Here is an 18,241-nt window from a genome sequence, read left to right on the forward strand (position 1 = left end):
CCTTTCTGGAGAATAATTTGGTATTATGTTTTTAAAACCATTAAATATGCATACAATTTGACCTTAATTGCTGATTCTAGAATTCATTTCGAGGAATAATTATGGATGGTTAAGAAATTTACCTGAAATGATGTTCGTCATGTAAAAGAGATACAAGTTGGAAACAAAAGCCCAACTATAGGGTATTGATTGAACGAATGACAGTCAATCCATAAAATGGAATACAATAAAATAATTTAAAATAATTCTGTAGAGGACCAGTGACATGGAAATATATAGTTGAATAAAATGCAGGCTATAAAACATTACAATTCTAATTTTATTTTTTTTTTTCAAAGATTGGCGCCTGAGCTAACATCTGCTGCCGATCTTCTTTTTTTCTTCTTCTTCTCCCCAAAGCCCACCAGTACATAGTTGTATATTCTAGTTGTAGGTCCTTCTGGCTCTGCTATGTGGGACGCCACCTCAGCACGGCCTGACGAGTGGTACCATGTCTGTGCCCAGGATCTGAACCTGCGAAACGCTGGGCCGCCGAAGCAGAGCACGCTGCTAGGCCATGGGGCTGATCCCATTCCAATTTTACCTGTAAATGTATGGAAAAAAGGTCGTAAAGATATATACCAAAATGCTACCAATGGTCATGGATACGTTTTTTTGATAACAGCGTTTTTGAGATTTAATTCGCATATTAGAAAATTCATCCATTTAAATATGCGATTTAATGGTTTTAGTAGCTTCACAGAGTTGCGCAACCATCACCACAATCAATTTCAGAACATTTTTCACCACCCCCAAAAGAAACCCTGTACCATTAGCAGTCATCCCCCGTTTCTGACCTTCCTGCCAGACCCAGGCCACCACCAGTCAGCTCTGTCTCTCTAGATTTGTCCAATCCGTATGTTTCCTACGGATGATATCATACAATATGTGGTCTTGTGTTTGACTTTTTTCACTTAGAATAGTGTTTTCACAGTTCATGCACGTTGTAGTTTGAATCAGCACTTCTCTCTTCCTTTTATGACTGAATAATATTACATCATATAGATATATCACATAGCTTTATTTATCCATCCACCAGGTGGTCGACATTTGGGTTGTTTTCACCTTTGGCTGTTATGAGTAATGCTGTTATGAATATTCTTATACAAGTTTCTGTGTGGATAAGTGTTTGCATATCTCTTGGGTGCAATTCTCCTAAGAGTGGAATTGCTGGATCATATAGTGATTCCATGTCTTTTGAGGACCTGCCAAAGTGTTTTCCTAAGTGCCTGCACCATTTTATAATCCTACCATCAGTGTACGGGGGGTTTGTTTTAGCTCTTACATTTGATCTTCGATCCATGTTAAGTTAATTTTTGGATATGGTGTGAGGTGGGGTCCAACTTTTTTATTTTGCACGTGGACATCCAGTTGTCCAGCATCATTTGTTGAAAGGACTATTCATTCCCCCACTGAATTGTCTTAGCACGTGTGGAAAATCCGTTGACTATAAATGCGAGGGTTTATTTCTAGACCCTCAGTTCTATTCTATTGATCTATGTGTCTGCCCTTATGCTCGTACCACATTGGTTTCTTCACTGTTATAGTTTGGCAGCAAATTTGAAATTGGGAAGTATGAGTCCTCCAATTTTTTCCTTCTTTTTAAAGATGTTTTGGTTATTCTGAGACCCTTGAATTTCCATATAAATTTTAGAATCAGCTTGCCAGTTTCTTCAGAGAAGCTAAGTGAGATTTTGAGAAAGATTGTATTGAATCTGTAGATTAATTTGGGGAGATCAGTTTGTATTGCCCTCTTAACAATATTAAGTCTGTCAATCTGTGAACATGGGATTTTTTTTTTGTTTTTTGAGGAAGATTAGCCCTGAGCTAACTGCTGCCAATCCTCCTCTTTTTGCTGAGGAAGACTGGCCCTGAGCTAACATCCATGCCCATCTTCCTCTACTTTATCTGTGGGACGCCTACCACAGCATGGCTTGCCAAGCAGTGCCATGTCCACACCCAGGATCTGAACCGGCGAACCCTGGGCCGCCGAAGCGGAACGTGCGAACTTAACCGTTGCGCCACCGGGCCGGCCCCAGGATGTCTTTTGATTTATTTAGGTCTTCTATAATTTCTTTCTACAACATTTTATAGCTTTGGAGTATAAGTTTTATACTTGTTTTGTTAGTGGATAATTTTTTATTGTGATAAAATATGCATAAACACATATATTTATCATTTTACCCATTTTGAAGCATACAGTTCAGCAGCAGTAAGTGCTCTCACTCTGCTGTGCATCCATCTTCATTTTCCCAAAGTGAAACTCTGCACCATTAAACAATAACTTCCCATCCCCTCCCCCAGCCCCTGGTAACCACCATCCTACTTTCTGTCTCTGTTAATTTGATTACTCTTGGTACATCATATACGCGAAATTGTACAATGTTTTTCCTTTTATGAATGGCTTATCTCGTTAGCATAATGTCTTCCATGTTCATCTACGTTGTTGCATGTGTCAGAATTCATTTTTTAAGGCTGCATAATGTTCCATTGTATGTCCACCACGTGCTGTTTATCCACTCATTTGTTGATGGATGCTTGGGTTGTTTCCACTTTTCAACTATTGTGAACAGTGCTGCTATGAACATGGGTGTACAAATATCTTTTTGAGTTCCTGGGTTCAATTTTTTTGGGTTATACCTAGAAGTAGAATTTCTGAATCATACGGTAATTCTATGTTTAATTGTTTTAGAAATGGATCATTTAATGCATTATTGTCCCTTTGTTTTTATGTGTTTAATATTTATTTTATAATCACTATAATATTTTTAAAAGCCAATTACTGAAATATACTCTGTGTTGTAAATGGACGTACATTCCAGGAGCCCTTCAGCATTTCCCATAATCTGTGAACTAATGTATATTTCCGATGGAGCCAACGTGTGGTCCATGTAACCACTTTGCTGACATCTTGGAAGCTTGTCTCATTCCTTCCCAGGACTTGTGAGCCAGAATACGGTTGGCATAAGTCCCCTGGATTTTTTTCCATGAGCTGTAAGACGTGGTGTTTGTGTCTGCTCCATACCTTTCACCCCGTCTTTATGCCACAGTGAATGGGGGAGATTTGTACCCATTCCTGGGTATGGAAGAGTGAAGAAGAGTCCCCCGACCTGATGGTTAGTGACACCCTCTATCTTCTGACTCAGGTCCCTGCTATTTCCACCCCAACCATGGCCTCCCTTTTCCCAGGAAGCACATAAAGCAGGGAAGAACAGAGTCCAAACGAGCAGCTTTGGAGAACAAGCCAACATGCAGACGGGAACACGAGCCCTGGGACTTTCCTAAGACAAACAAAGGATTTAAAAGAAACAACAATATTTAGCAGAACTCAAAACTCCCACTTCCAGATTAAGAAAACAACTTGCTGCAGACAACTTAAAATAACATTTAAGAGTAGCTCTAGTTTTTACAGAAACCTCTCATCTTAGCACCAAAAAAAAATACTAAAACTGAGTTTAAGAAATGTTTTCAAAATTGGAAAATGCCAGTTTTTAGCTCAAGGAGGAACTGCCGTGTCTTCTATTGACCCAGCTCCACGGCTCGTCCCAACTCTTGGTTCATTGCGGCTTCCCCAAGCGTTTGGTTTCCTGTTAAATTGCTATTGTCCCCAAACCTTCATGTTTCCTCTTAATCATATTTCTTCCGCCAGGAAATTAATTTTCAAGCATTTTCCCTTTGTAGCAATGAGTCAAAGCTCAACGCAGCTGTCAAATCTTCCTCTTGTACAGGCCAGGCCTTCCAAGGAGGGACACCCCAAAGTTAAGACGCAAATGGATGTGACGAGGCAAACGCTGTTGAGCTTGGCACGGCCGTGGACAGAGAACGGAGCTGCAGGCGAAGGAATCATGCAGAGCCAGAGCGCACATTATTTCCAGAAGAGTCATCTAGGATATAAAGTCCACATGGCCCAAATTCAGAGTCCACTGTCAAGGCCCCGGGGAAATCATATTGTCCAGGGTGTCTCACCCCAGCTGACCCTGGGGATCAGCACACAGTCTAGACCAAGAGTCCAAAAACTACGGCCCATGGGCCAAATATGACCCTCTCTGCCTGTTGTGGGATGGCTGGCAAGTTAAGAATGATTTTTAAATGTTTAAGTATTTGGAAAAAATTATGTAATATTTTGACATTACAAGTATATAAAATTCAAATTTCAGTGCCTACAATTAAAATTTTATTGAACTCCATCACACTCATTCATCTACGGCTGTGGCGACGGCTGCTTTCTTCCCACAGTGGAAGAGCGGAGGGGTTGAGTCAGACACTGTATGGCCCACGACGCCTAAAGTCTTTCCTCTCTGGCCCTTTGTAGAAAAGGTTTGCCATCCTGTTTTAAGCTTTTCTTCACCAAACCCAGCAGCAAGAGAAGAGAACGGATGAGCGGGAGGAAGAGATGAGCCATAGCAATCACTTTCAAGATGGGGCCCTGGCCCGGGGGGTAGGCGCAGGGTTTGGGAATCGCTGGTTAGGTCTGGACACTGTGGTTCCTGAGGGACAGTGGATGGCGTGAGGGGGTGGGACAGGCCCAAAGATTGTCCCCGTTGAAACTGTGTGGTAGCTTCTCACCCTGTTCGAGCCCGTCCGCATCACGTAACATGTCTCTGGATGACCACAAGCGTAGCCGTTCCTATTCTAGTCCCAAAGGGAGAAAAAGGTCTAAGTTCAGCTCCGTTTGAGAAAAATTTGGCAGACGGAGAATCTGTATTTTTTTTTTTTTTTTGAGGAAGATTAGCCCTGAGCTAGCTACTGCCAATCCTCCTCTTTTTGCTGAGGAAGACTGGCCCTGAGCTAACATCCGTGCCCATCTTCTTCTACTTTATACGTGGGACGTCTACCACAGCATGGCTGCCAAGCGGTGCCATGTCCACACCTGGGATCCGAACCGGCGAACCCCGGGCCGCCAAGAAGCAGAACGTGCGAACTTAACCACTGCACCACCAGGCTAGCCCTGAGAATTTGAATGTTGGTTCAAGAAAGACCTTCTGTGGAGAAGCAGCAATGCCGTCCACACACTCATGATCAGTCGCCCGTCTAAATTCAGCTTCTCCTCTGGCCCCTCTTCCCATCCCGGGGCTCAGTCCTGGCACAGCTCAGAGCTGCAGATATTGTCTCCAGACATCCCACAGGCTGGCTCATGGAAGATGGTTCCGTGAGGTCGCGGGGGGTCAAAACTAGTACTAACGGTGGAATGGTAGGAGATTGGAACTCAACATGAGGAAGAGTTTGCTCGCAATTTTTGCTGGGCAAAAGCAAAAACTGTGACAAGCTGTCTTGGAAGGCGACAGGCTGGCTGCTTCAGCAGAAATGCTGGGGGTAGTTAGACAAGTGGCTGTATCGATGACCTCTGGGTGCTAGGATTACAGGAATCAGAGAGCTGGTGGATCGAGGGGCAGAGTTAGAGGACTCGGACCCTGAGCACAGTCGCTAAGAGCATGGGCTTTGAAGTCAGAGCTAAGTTCAAATCCTGGCACCAGCCCTTATTAGCCATTTGGTAAAGTTAGTTAAAATGAGCTTCAGCTCCCACATCTGTAAAATGCAGTTATGGTCTTTACATCCCCGAGATACCGTAAGGGATAAATTATGGCGCATTTAGTGTCAACGAGCACTAGCTGTTGCTGAACATTTATTCATTCACTACAAGATATGTTAATTGGTTGCTGATTGCCGTGTACGTCAGTTGAGTCCAAAGCTTGGTAGCAAAATTTCTCTCTCTCTCTTTTTTTTTTAACTTCCTCAATTTCAAAGTCATTTGAGGGCCGGGAGTGGAGGAAACGAAGAAATAAATAGAATTGCTCTCCTGGATTACGCATCAGCCTTTAGGCAGGAGATGGCAACTGTCCTGTGTGTCTTCCTGGGGTCAGCGACATCAGTGTGCACTTCGTCAGGCCTGTTGCTTCAAATCCGGTTGCTGAATTTCCCCCCAGGATTCAAAAGGGTTGGGCTCGTCCGATGCCAAGATGGCAAGATGTTACTGCTGACTGTTGGCAGGCATTCGGGAATCAGAAAACATCCCATTAATTTGTTTTTATATTCTTCCCAAATGTTTCAGAAAACCGTTAATCAAGAAACCCATTTGGCTGAAAAACAAACATCTGTGGTGAGTAATGATACCGCCTTCCGTCACATTTGCCCTTTTCTAGTAGTTTCCAAAGCTCTGGACTTGCTGGCTTAACAGTTCAGCTAACCCCGAAGGGAGATTTTTGTAAACCACAGGGTCTGTTGGCTGCTTCACAGACATCAGGGAGCAGAGGCCACCTTTAAGAGAGCATGGGACCCGTCAGCCTCGCATCTTCTGCTGGGGTGCAAATTTGTTGAATTCATTTTAATTCAGTTCTCCAACTGGATGCCGAGCACTGTCTGAGACTTTGGAGATACAGAGGGAGGGGGACATGGTCACTGCCCTTATGGGGACCACCTGGTGAGAAATACTCACGTCTGTTACCAAGCACATTGGCAATTGCACCGTGTGCGAGTAGGGACAGGAACATCTCATCCAGACTGGGGGGCCAGAGAAGGTTTCCTGGAGGGGTCATGACCGAGCTGAGTTGGGTTTTTTGGGGTTTTTTTTTTGGTGAGGAAGACTGGCCTTGAGCTAACATCTGTTGCCAATCTTCCTCTGTTTGCTTGAGGAAGGTTGTCCCGGAGCTAACATCTGTGCCAATCTTTCTCTATTTTGCATGTAGGATGCCACCAGTGTGGCTTGACGAGCAGTGCTGGGTCCGTGCCCAGGATCTGAATCTGCAAACCCTGGGCCACCAAAGTGGAGGAAGCGAACTTAACCACTATGCAACCAGGCCAGCCCCCGAGCTGAGTTTTGAAGGACCGTTAGTGAAGGGGGTCCACATCAGAAGCAGAGTTGCTGCATGCTCACAGGCATGAAGGTCAGAGGCAGCACCGGCAGCGGAGTGAAGTCCAGTGGGTAAGAGAAGGAGTAGCTGGCCGTGAAGCTGGAATGATGGGTGGGGCCTTAAAGGCAGGTCTTGAATGCCACGTGAAAGAGCGTGCACTCTCCTATGGCGGAGACAGGAAGGATCCTAAGAAGGGATAAGGGTCGATCAGATTTGCATTTTAAAATAGATCCTTTGCGAATCACAGTTTGGAGGATAAACTAGAAGGGATGAGACTGGGCCTCCGAGGCTGCTGAGGCCCCAGGACAGCAAGGACCACTTCTCCTCCCCCTCTGGAGCCCGCACCTCTGCCTAGAATCATGTCCTCGTGCAGTGGGGCGGGTTCCTCAGTGTTTGCTGACTTAGTGGGACGTTGTATAAGGAGGCCCAAGTGTCCTGGAATGGTGCTGGCAGTCAAGCTGTGTGTGTGTGTTTAAGAGGAGTTTCCATCGACCTTGACAGTGACCTTGACAATCAGTCATGCTTGAATCGTGCAGCACATCAAAGTCAACTGTGAGTTCTTTGCATTTTAAATTCAAGAGGCCCTCGTTGAAGTCTGCCAGGGGAGGAAAAATTGCCTCCATCACCAAGCCTACTTAATCATGGTCAAGTCCAGCCCTTGTGGTGGTATAGGTAAAAGAGAAGAGGGTGTGTTTGAAACGCAGGGTTGACAGGAGGGAGGGGGCACATAAAGGACAGGAAGCAGGTTCCCAGGCATAGCAGTATTTCCCACAGCCGTCGGCTCCCTGCATCTTCCTGGTAGCATCGTGTGATCCGCTTTTACACCTGAAAACAGCAGGGATCGAGAACGTGGGCCAGAGACCACACTGGAGGCTCACGGACGGCGCTCCTGACCGTGTCTGAGGCTCTGTTCACGCCTCCTCGGCCCATTGTGAGGAAAATCAGACTCCCCTGCAATGTGACTGGTTTTCCCATAACCACAGCCCTTCTGCCTGAATGAGTCTGGAGTCCTCTGGGGAGGTGAACTGAGTACGGGCCTCCCCAAAGATACTCGCGTCCTGACCCCTGGAACCTGTGACTGTGTTCCCTTACCTTGCACAAGAGACTTGGCAGATGGGATTAAGTTAAGGATCTCAAGATGGGAGATTATCCCGGATTATCTGAGTGGGGCCAATGGAATCACAAAGTCCTACGGAAGAGAGGCAGGGGGATCAGACTTTCAGTCGAAGATACGACAACAGAAGCAAGAGGTTGAGTTCTCAGAGGAAAGGACCAAGACCCGAGCAAGGCAGGCAGGCCAGAGAGGCTGAAAAAGGCAAGAACAGATTCTCCCCCTGGAGCCTGCTGAGGGAACCAGCTTGCTGACACCTCTCTTTAGCCCAGCGAGATGGGTTTTTGCCCTTCTGACCTCCAGAACTGTCAGAGACGAACACGTGTTGTTACAGCAGCCACAGGAAACTCATACAGCATCAGATGCACATTCCAACACAGCTCTGCCGGCTCAAAGCGTCTGGGGAAAATTTATTTAGGAAAAATTAATGGAACTGATGATACTTTCACTCTTTTGAATAAGCAGCCTCAGTGATAGCTGTCTGCACACAGGACCAGACACCATTGCACCAAAACGAACAGACAATTCTGAGTCCTCTGCTCCCCTCACTCACACCCACATTCACGCTGGCTGCTCCATCTTTTTCATACAGATCATGTTTGACAGCCGCCAAATAGTTCCTCCTTTTCAAGCTGACACTACTGTCGTTGTAGCGTGTGAAAAATGTGCAACCACCCCTCTTTGCCTGTGAAAATAACTATTTTTCTATGACTGGACTCAGCTTGGTTCCATAGATGATATAAAATTCTGGTTCCTTCACTCAGTTCTGCTTTAAAAATTAGTCTCTTTGGGGTCGTATCTGAGACTCTCCCCGTTTTGCTTCCACTATTCGCTCCCCGAAGGTGCTCGAACCTCCAGGGGATCCAGAGGTCTCTCGGCACAGGATGCTTCTCCTACATGTACCATCCCCGTCCTCATCAGCGTCCGTCGTGGTGAGGTCTGACACACCTGGAATTGGACACTGGGTGCGAGTAGAGGCTGCTGATGTCCATGGTCCCCATCTTTGAGCACAAGGGGTTATACTCCCTGGGTCATCCTTGTTCTGACCGCACAGCTCTTACAGCCACCAGCTCTCAGCATTTCTACATCCCTTGTGGACTGAGGGACACTTAACTGCTTCCTCCACACCACCCTGAGCATCACTGACCTTCTGTTTAGGTGCCGAACTGCTTTCTTTAAAGGGGACACGAGCCCCACTGGTCTGGGATACCCACAAACGTTCGAGACCGTCTCTATCACTGCGCCAGGGTTAGTAGCCATGAGATGACCGAGGCGTCCACTGGCGTCCATACTCCAGTCTTGCCTGTTCTGAATCTCCTCTTCCCGTCTGCTGGCCAAACTCTCGCTTCCTTTTTCCCTGGGAAGATGGCTATTACGTCCTCCTGAGTCTTCCCTACTGAATGGCAAGTAAAAGTTCCACTCAGGTCTCCCAGCTTGGCTTTTCATTTTTGAAGTCCAGACCCTAGAATGTCTAGACAATTCTTTGAAACTTCCAGTAAAGGCTGGATCTTGCAAAGTACCTTGACTGTTGTTTCTCTATGTCTTTATGTAATCCATCAACTTACTGTTTTTTTTTAATTGAGGTCACATTGGTTTATAACATTATATAAATTTCAGGTGTACATCCTTGTATTTCAACTTCTGTATACATTGTGTTCACCACCAAAAGCCTAGTTTCCATCTGTCACCATACATATGTGCCCTTTACTCTTTTTGCCCTCACCTCTTCCCCTCCAGTAACCCCAATCTGTTCTCTGTAGCTATGTGTCCGTTATTGGGTTTCTTTTTATCTTGCACATAGGAGGGAAATCATATGGTATTTGTCTTTCTTGTCTGACTTATTTCGCTTAGCATAATGGCCTCAAGGTCCATCCATGTTGTTGCAAATGGCAAGATTTCATCTTTTTTATGGCTGAGTAGTATTCCACTGTGTGTGTGTAGTCTTTCCCAGTCATGCTGATATTGTGCCCTAAACACTCAAGAAGGCCTAAAGGGAACCATAATTTTTTATGGTATGTCTATTTTCTTACAATATATGTATATATATATATATATATAAATATATATATATATATATATATACATACACACACCATATCTTCTTTATCCATTCATCCATCGATGGGCACTTAGGTGTTTCCAAGTCTTGGCTATTGTGAATAAGGATGCAAGGAACAGACGGGTGCATATATCTTTTCAAATTATTGTTTTGTGTCCTTTGGACAAATACCTAGAAGTGGAATAGCTGGATCATATGGGATTTCTATTTTTAATTTTTTGAGGACTCTCCACACCATTTTCCATAGTGGCTGCACCAGTTTGCACTCCCACTAGCAATGTAAGGGCGTCAACTTATTTTCTTAAGGCTCTTTCTTAAGAATTTTGTGGGTTTAGCTCTTCCTTCTATTGAGAAAGCGTTACATAATAAATTCCCAGGTCCTGAAGGAATGGGTCAGAGAGTATACATGTACTTTCTGCATGGTTTATGAATTATCACTAAACGACAGTCAGAAACGTGCGATGGTCTTTTCCAGTCCTCATGGGACCAGTGCCGTATCACTGAGATCAATAATGACCACTTAGTAGAGAAAGGACAGCACACACAGGTCCCATTTTTTATTCTTAAGACAGCTGTATAATGCCATTCTCTGGGGCTAAGCACAGCACGGGTGAGGACCTGAATTAGGATCCTTGTAGACAGGTGTGGGGCTCCTTGGACATCCTTGGACATGTGCTCCTACAATAAGCATCCATCGCAGCCTGCCCAGCTCCCTGCCCCCGGCTCTGTGTCCACTCTGGGGCCTCCTGACGTCTGCCTGCAGGCTCTGCTCAGCCTCTGGAGCCATGGGGCCAACTTGCTGCTCGTTCCACTCATTGAGCCTTGTTTCTGAAATCCAGATGTCACCCTGTGATTGAGATCTGGCAACCAAGCTTGCATCTTTTCCCTGATGTCTGCCTCCTTGTCTGAAAAACCTTTAGGGGATTAGATCTCACAGAAAGGGCACCTGGATTCAGCCTCTGCTTCCCCACTGGACTTGCCCTTGCTGGGTCCCCAGTGACTCCCAAGCTTCAAAGCTGATGGACACTTTTCCAGGCCAGACATCACTGGACGCTGCTGGTGCTCCTTCCTCAACACAAGTCTGTTAAAAAGTCACGGTTCCCTTTAGGCCTTCCTGAGTGTTGGGAACACCATCAGCACGACTGGAAAGGCATTTTGTAATTTATAAATATACTGCATTTACACTGCACAGAAGCCTTCTTTTAAAAATACCTTTTTATTTTGAAATAACGGTAGATTCACAAGAGGTTACAATGAAATGTACGGGGTGGTCCCATGCCCTCCTCTTACCTCCTTCATCCCTGACAACCACTCCTTCATCCACCCACGCCTCTCTCCTTCATCTCTGGCAGCACTAATCCATTCTCCATCTCTATGATTCTGTTATTCCACGAACGTCACATCAATAGAACCAAGTGGCATGTATCTTTCTGAAATCGGCTTTCATCACTCACCATAATTTCTTTGAGCTTCATCTAAGTTGTCACATGAATCAAAAGTTTGTTCCTTTTTATTGCTGAGTAGTATTCCATAGCATGCATGTACCACAAGTTTGTTTGTTTTTTAATCCATTCACCCAGTGAAGAACAGTTTTTGGCTATTATGAACAAAGCTGTTATGAACATTCAATTATAATTTCTTGAGTGAAAATAAATCTTCATTTCCCTAGGATAAATGCCCAAGAATGCAACTGTTGGGTTGTATGGTAAGTCCACTTTTTTAGTTGTTTTTTTAAAGATTGGCCCTGAGCTAACATCTGTTGCCAATCTTTTTTTTTTCCTTCTCCTCAAAGCACCTTAGTACATAGTTGTTTATTCTAGTTGTAGATCCTTCTGGTTGTGCTGTGTGGGACTCCGCCTCAGCGTGGCTTGATGAGTGGTGCTGGGTCCACACCAAGAATCTGCACCGGTGAAACCCTGGGCCGCTGAAGCGGAGCACACGAACTTAACCACTCAGCCATGGGGCCGGCCTCCACGTTTTTAGTTTTGAAAGGAACTGCCAAACGACTTTTCGGAGTGGCTGTGCCGTTTCACACTCCCACCAGCGATGCTGAGCGGTCTGTCTTCTCCACATCCTTGCCAACTTTTGGTGTGGTCACCATTTTTCATCCTAGCCACTCTGAGGCGTATGTAGTGATATCTCACTGTGGTTTTAATTTAGCTAATTCTCTGATGGCTAAAGGTCTCGTGCTGCTAACAGGAAAGGCTTAGTTTATAATTCTGAAATAATCCAGATCGAAGAAACCTGCCTTTTGCAACAAACGCGTTGCCTAAATTAGCATGGAAAATACTTTTGACAAATTTCCTAATGTCTTTTCCTTTTCAGTAACCTGGACATGCTCCTTCTTCTGCGGGCCTTTCTGCCATTAAACTGAATGCATAGAGGCTATAACCCCGAGGAAAGGGAGAGGCTCACACCCAGGACAACACAGTCTATTGTGTAAAGAAGATGAAGAACGAGATGTGGCGGGAATTCTCACCAAACAGGAGGAGGAAGCTGAAGTAATTCTGGCAGCTGGGAGAGGGAAATTCAGAAATGATCAACTATTTCACCAAATACTGTGTATCCGCCATGTGCCAGGTAACACCCAGCTGCTGGGATGTGTTATTGAACAAAACGGACAAAGATCCCTGACCTTCTGGAGCTTAGAATGCTGCCCTCATCCAAAATTCAGAAAAATGACATGAAACCAAAAATGAAATAAACCACTCGCTGCAATGCGTGTAGGAGGAGGACGCGAGAATATTTGCCAGGTTCCTTTCCTGGCTGCAGTCAGCGTGGGCCCAGGGGAGCGGTACAAGAGGAGCAGAAGGATGCATCCAGGTAACAATGGTTTGAACACGTGTTCAGTTCCTCGCAGGGCAGTGAGTAGAGTGCAGGAGACCCACAAGTTCCAAATGCCCGAATAGGGGCATCTGGAGGTGCAAGGAGACGAGATCGCAGAGTCTGGGGCTCAGACAAGAACAGAAGGAAGCGGGGCCTTGCAGTTGGAGGCCGAGGCCAGGTTCACTGACTTCAGAGCTGATATCAGCCCGACTCTCAAAAAAAATTAGGCAGGAGACATTCGGCTTCCAGCTAAGGCAGAGAAACAGGGACCAGACTTATCCTCCCACCTAACTCAACTAAACACAGATAAAATATATACAATGGTGGTTTTCAGACACTGGTCATCAGGTGACAGAAGCCAGTGATTCCTGAGAGAGGGGAAAATATGAGGTGGGCACTAAGATTTTCCCAGATTGGCACCAGAAGAGAGTTTCTAGTTTGCAGGACAAGAAAGGAGTCTGGGCAGCGTCTGCCAGCCTCCCTGAGTCGCAGAAACAGAGAGGGAGTCCAGGAAGGCATGATGCTAGAGTCTGCAAGGCAAAGAGTGAGCGAGAAGAGAGCTGCACACACACACACACACACACACACAGAGATAGAGAGGGACGGAGCTCTGCAAAGGGCGCCTCGAGTCTTCAGCAGAGTCCTGACCAGCGAATGCTCTCAGTGAGGAAACACTCCAGGGTCAGGGAAAGAACAACCCAAAAGGAGCAGAGAGAACCGTGCCCGGGACACACACAGGGCTGGGAAGCTCACAGATCCACCAGCTAGGAGGGGAAACCTTGCAACTCAGGGGGCATCTGGGAGGATGCTCAGAGAGTGTTGTCTCATGAAAAGGGAAAAATTAGCCTCAGATTAAAGGCTTTTCTGATGCCTCCTAATAAATTTTAAAAGCGAGACCCATAGGATCAGCCTGTCTCTAGGTAACTATGTACCAGAACAAAGCTCAATAATATTTGTAAGAATAGAAAAATATCCAGCATCCAGCAAGGGAAGATTTATGTCTGTCACGCAATAAAAAGTTCCCAGGCATTCAAAGAAACAGGAAAATAGGGTCCATAATGAGTAGAAAATGTAATCAACAGAAACAGATCAAGAAATGACACAGATGATAGAATTAGTGGAAAAGGATGTTACATGCGTTTCTATAGTCAACAAGGCAGAATGAAGACAGTGACAAAAAGGGAACAGCAAAGGTAAAAAGAGGTCCAAATTGAACTTCTAGAGGTGAAAATACAATGTCTGAGATGAAAAATGATGTGGATGGGGTCAACTGCATGTTGGACACTGCAGAAGAAAAGATCAGTGAATTTGAAGACATAGGAAGAAACCATCCAAAAGGAAACACAGAGAGAAAAAATGCTGGAAAAAACTAACAGAACTCAATTTCAAGCAGCCTAATCTATGTATATCAAAATCCACGAGAAAAAACATTGGAAGAAATACTGGCTTCAGTTTTTCCAAATTTGATGAAAACTATAAGCCAACAGACCAAGAAGATCCGTGAATCTCAAGTGAAAGAAACATGAACTAAACACATGAAAGCACATCATGATCAAATTAGTTAAAACCAGTGACAAAGGGAAAATTTTAAAAGAAAGCAGAAGAAAAAAAGACCTATTACACATGGAAGAACAAACGTAAGAACGACAGCCAGGCTGAAGAGAGGCATCTTATAGTGATAAAGGAGTCAATTCATCAAGGAGATAGAACAATCCTAAATAGTTACGCACCTAATAACAGTGCTTAAACATACATGAAACAAAACTAAGGGAACTCAGGTGAAATAGACAAATCGTAATAATGGAGATTTCAACACTCCTCTCTCAATAATTGATAGAATAACTAAAAAGTAAATTTGAACATCCCCAAGTAATTTGACTGACTGGCTTCTACATAACACTCCACAAAACGACAGCAAATAGACATTTCCAGTGTCTGCACATTCAACCCTGCAGAGCAGTGCGGTTGGCCCTCAGCATCCTGGAAGCCTCCCTCTCCACTGTGGTCCTGGCTCCCTCCCTTCCCTGTGGTGAGGGGTCTCTCACCTGGGGCTTGCGGTCAGCTGTCCCCCGCCCCCAGTAAGTGTTGCATCTTCTAGATCTGTGCAGTTGTGGTGGTGGAGATGGCGGCAGATGGAAGTGTCTGAAGGGAGATTCTTAGAGAATAGGACTGAGCCTCGAACTTCGTTGCAGTTCTTTGCGGTCTAAGACTCATCGGATGACTTTCCTTAAGCCTTTGCTCTCTGGCATTGAGGATGCCCAGCTGTTTCTGCCCCCCACCCCGCCCCAGGCCTACTGTTTTTGCATCCTGTCCCTCTGTTGCTCCAGCTGATGCAACTGTTGTCTCTGCTCGTCCAGGTGCTTCTTCAGAAATCCACACATCCTTCCCTTGGCCTCCACTTCAGTCGCTAGTCCTTGCATTCCTGGTTATTTTGTTTGGGTCTCACACTTCTGAGATGGAGTATCTGGATTCTTGGGGAAGATCACTTGTAGTGTGTTGGACTGTGTCCCCCCAAAATATGTCCAAGTCTTAACCCATGGTAGCTGTGCATATGACCTTATTTGGAACTAGGGTCTCTGCAGGTTTCATTGGGTTAAAGATCTTGAGGTCATCCCAGATTTAGGGTAAGCCCCAAATCCGACGACTGGCGTCCTTATAAGAGAAAGGCGGGGGAGATCTGAAACAGAGACACAGGAAGAAGGCCACGTGAAGACGCAGACAGAGCCTGGAGGTGTGCAGCTATAAACCCAGGGACACCAAGGACGGCTGCAGCCACCAGAAGCTCAGAGGAAGCATGAGCGTCCAGGGGGAACCCACCCTCCAACACCTCGATCTCAGACTTGTGGTCTCCAGGATTCTGAGAGAATAAATTTCTGTTGTTTTGAGCCCTCCCATTTGTGGTCATTTGTTGTGACAGCCTAACAGATGGGCTTGCTCCCAGATGGCATCCTGGCTTGGGAGGCCCGTGGAGGCCACCCGTGGAAGCCGCGCTCTGTCGTGGCCGCTGCCCAGAGTCTGCCCAGCTTCCTCCCCTTCTCTGCCCAGGGACGAGCCCAGGTTTCGGCCACGCCTCCTCCTCAGGGTCCTCAGAGGGTCCAGCGAAACTGCAGGGGACACTTGCGTTGGTTTTCCTTAGGGGAGACAATGTTGCTCTCCTCTGAACCTTCAGCCTCAAGGACGCTAAAGCTTCTGGGGAACGAAACAAAACTCCTCTAACTTCTGGACCCCTTTCCCCAATGGTTCCCGGAGAACGTCAGTCTCAGTGACGGCTGCAGTCCCCTCCAGCTCTGGCCGTCCGCGGGCGTACACAACCTCATCAGCTTCCTCCTTCCTCTCCCGGGGCTCCGTCTTCCTTGCCAGCAAATGCTGGGGTCCTGGGCAGGTGACCAGACGTCCTAGTTTTCTTCATTTTCGGGACACAGGATTTTCACTGCTTTCGCAGTCCCAGGGAAACTGAGAAAAGTTGCTTTCCCTCATCCTGGGAAAAAATAGGGATCTTTGAGGACAAAGTCCTGTCCCCATCTACAGTAACAAATATTACAAAAAATATTAATTTGTCTGTATTGCAAAGTAGAGACTAAATTCTTTGCGTGTGTAGCTTTTAAAAAATATGTATTTTTGTATTTCTCTTTTTTCTGAGAGAATAATGCAGCGTTTACACGGTCTTATTTATTTCACTGCAGCTCCGTGTCTGTTACAGCAGTGCTGTCTGAGGTCAGGTTCTCCAGAAGCAGAATCTAAGAGAAATATTCCTGCGAAAGTGATTTACTTAAGGAAACGCTGGTAGGGATGTGGCGCTTCCACCCGCCACCACCTCCACCCCATGATTGCACGGCTCTAGAAGATGCAACACTCACAGGAGACTCAGGACAGCCGACCTCAAAGGCCGAGAAAGGCTCAGGAGGATGCCCCACCCCAGGAAGTGGGACTGAAAGGAACAAGACTAAAGAAGCCACAATATCAGGCAAACAAAGTTTCCACAGAGGGTAAGTATGTCTCAATCCCATAGGGATGCTCTGGAGAAAAGACAAGTAACAATGTAGCGATGCCCCATCAGGGAGCAAGGCAGCTGGGGTACCGACGCCCTGGTACCCATCAGTCCTCAGTCAAGGGCTGTTCTTGGTGGGATGCAAAATCTCAGTCACTCATGGATCTATGTGCTTTGGCAAAGTAGGATCCCGTAGCCTGAAGACAGTCCTGTGACAGAGACTCAGATCCCAATGCCTGGGAGTGAAGACAGAGAGAGGTGGATGCAGGAAAGTGGGCAGAGGGCCTGCTGGCAGCTGCTTTGTCCCCCCAGCCGGGTGAGAGAGTCACGGGGACGTCTGTGGTCTGCTCAGAGGGGCTGTGCTCTCCCACCCCCACCCTGTGCTGATGACCTCTTTGTGCTGCAGCCCAGTCCCCTGGGACCCCAGGCCTGTGGTGTCTACAGGATCCTTGGGCCCAGGATGCACTGAGGACCAGCATTTCCATCTCGGCCCCTGCCACACAGCCCAACCTTTTGCCTTTCTCCTATTTCTTCTTTTTTTCTAATTTATCTTTTTATGGAATAAATTGGACATGTAACATTGTGTCAGTCTAAGGTCTCCCACTTCTTCTTCATCTGCAGATTATCTGTCTGGAATATGCCATCTTTCTATCACCCGGCCCCAGGCATCACGGAATTGTCTTCTCAGGTGACGGGAATTGCCTTTACCCACGGGTTTTCAATTCTTCCCTGTATGTCGCTCTTGAGGGATCCTTTTCAAGCCTGAGGATTCAGCTTAGTCTCTGGCTACTCTTTGTACCCCGCATACTTCCTGCCCCACCACACACACACAAAAGGAACGGTAGTTTTCTGGACAATTTCTACAGTAAAATCAGGGACACGGCTCAAAGACCCCAGAGTTGAAGTTTTTGTTCCCCACATCCTCCTGACCCTTGTCCTTTTTCCCTTTCCCTTTCCCACCCACCTCTACCCCCAGCCCATCCCTTTCCTTTGGGCTCAGCCAGTTTTCATCAGGACCAAATGCTAACTCTGCATCCCAGCTCTCCGCTGCCTCCCATCCTCTCCATCTACTTGAAGCAGACAGGAACGACACACGAGTTTAAACATGCCCATAGCTAGCAGAGAGTGGACGTCTGGGGCCTATCCAGAAACCGCTCTCGAGCCGCCACTAGTCATTGTGAACTCACTGCAGATCTGGACCGAGGGACCTGCCTCTGCCTGCTCTGCCGAATGCTTGGGATCCAAAGTAAAATGAGTTCCTTGTCACTTAAAGATGGTTCACTGAGAACCACGTACTGTGCAGCATGCTGGGCAGAAGCTGATGAACAAGAACCGTGAAGGAGCCTTCACCAAACGCCACGCCCAGCACC

The sequence above is a fragment of the Equus przewalskii genome, chromosome 1, assembly GCF_037783145.1.
Source record: "Equus przewalskii isolate Varuska chromosome 1, EquPr2, whole genome shotgun sequence".
In the NCBI taxonomy this organism is placed as follows: Eukaryota; Metazoa; Chordata; class Mammalia; order Perissodactyla; family Equidae; genus Equus; species Equus przewalskii.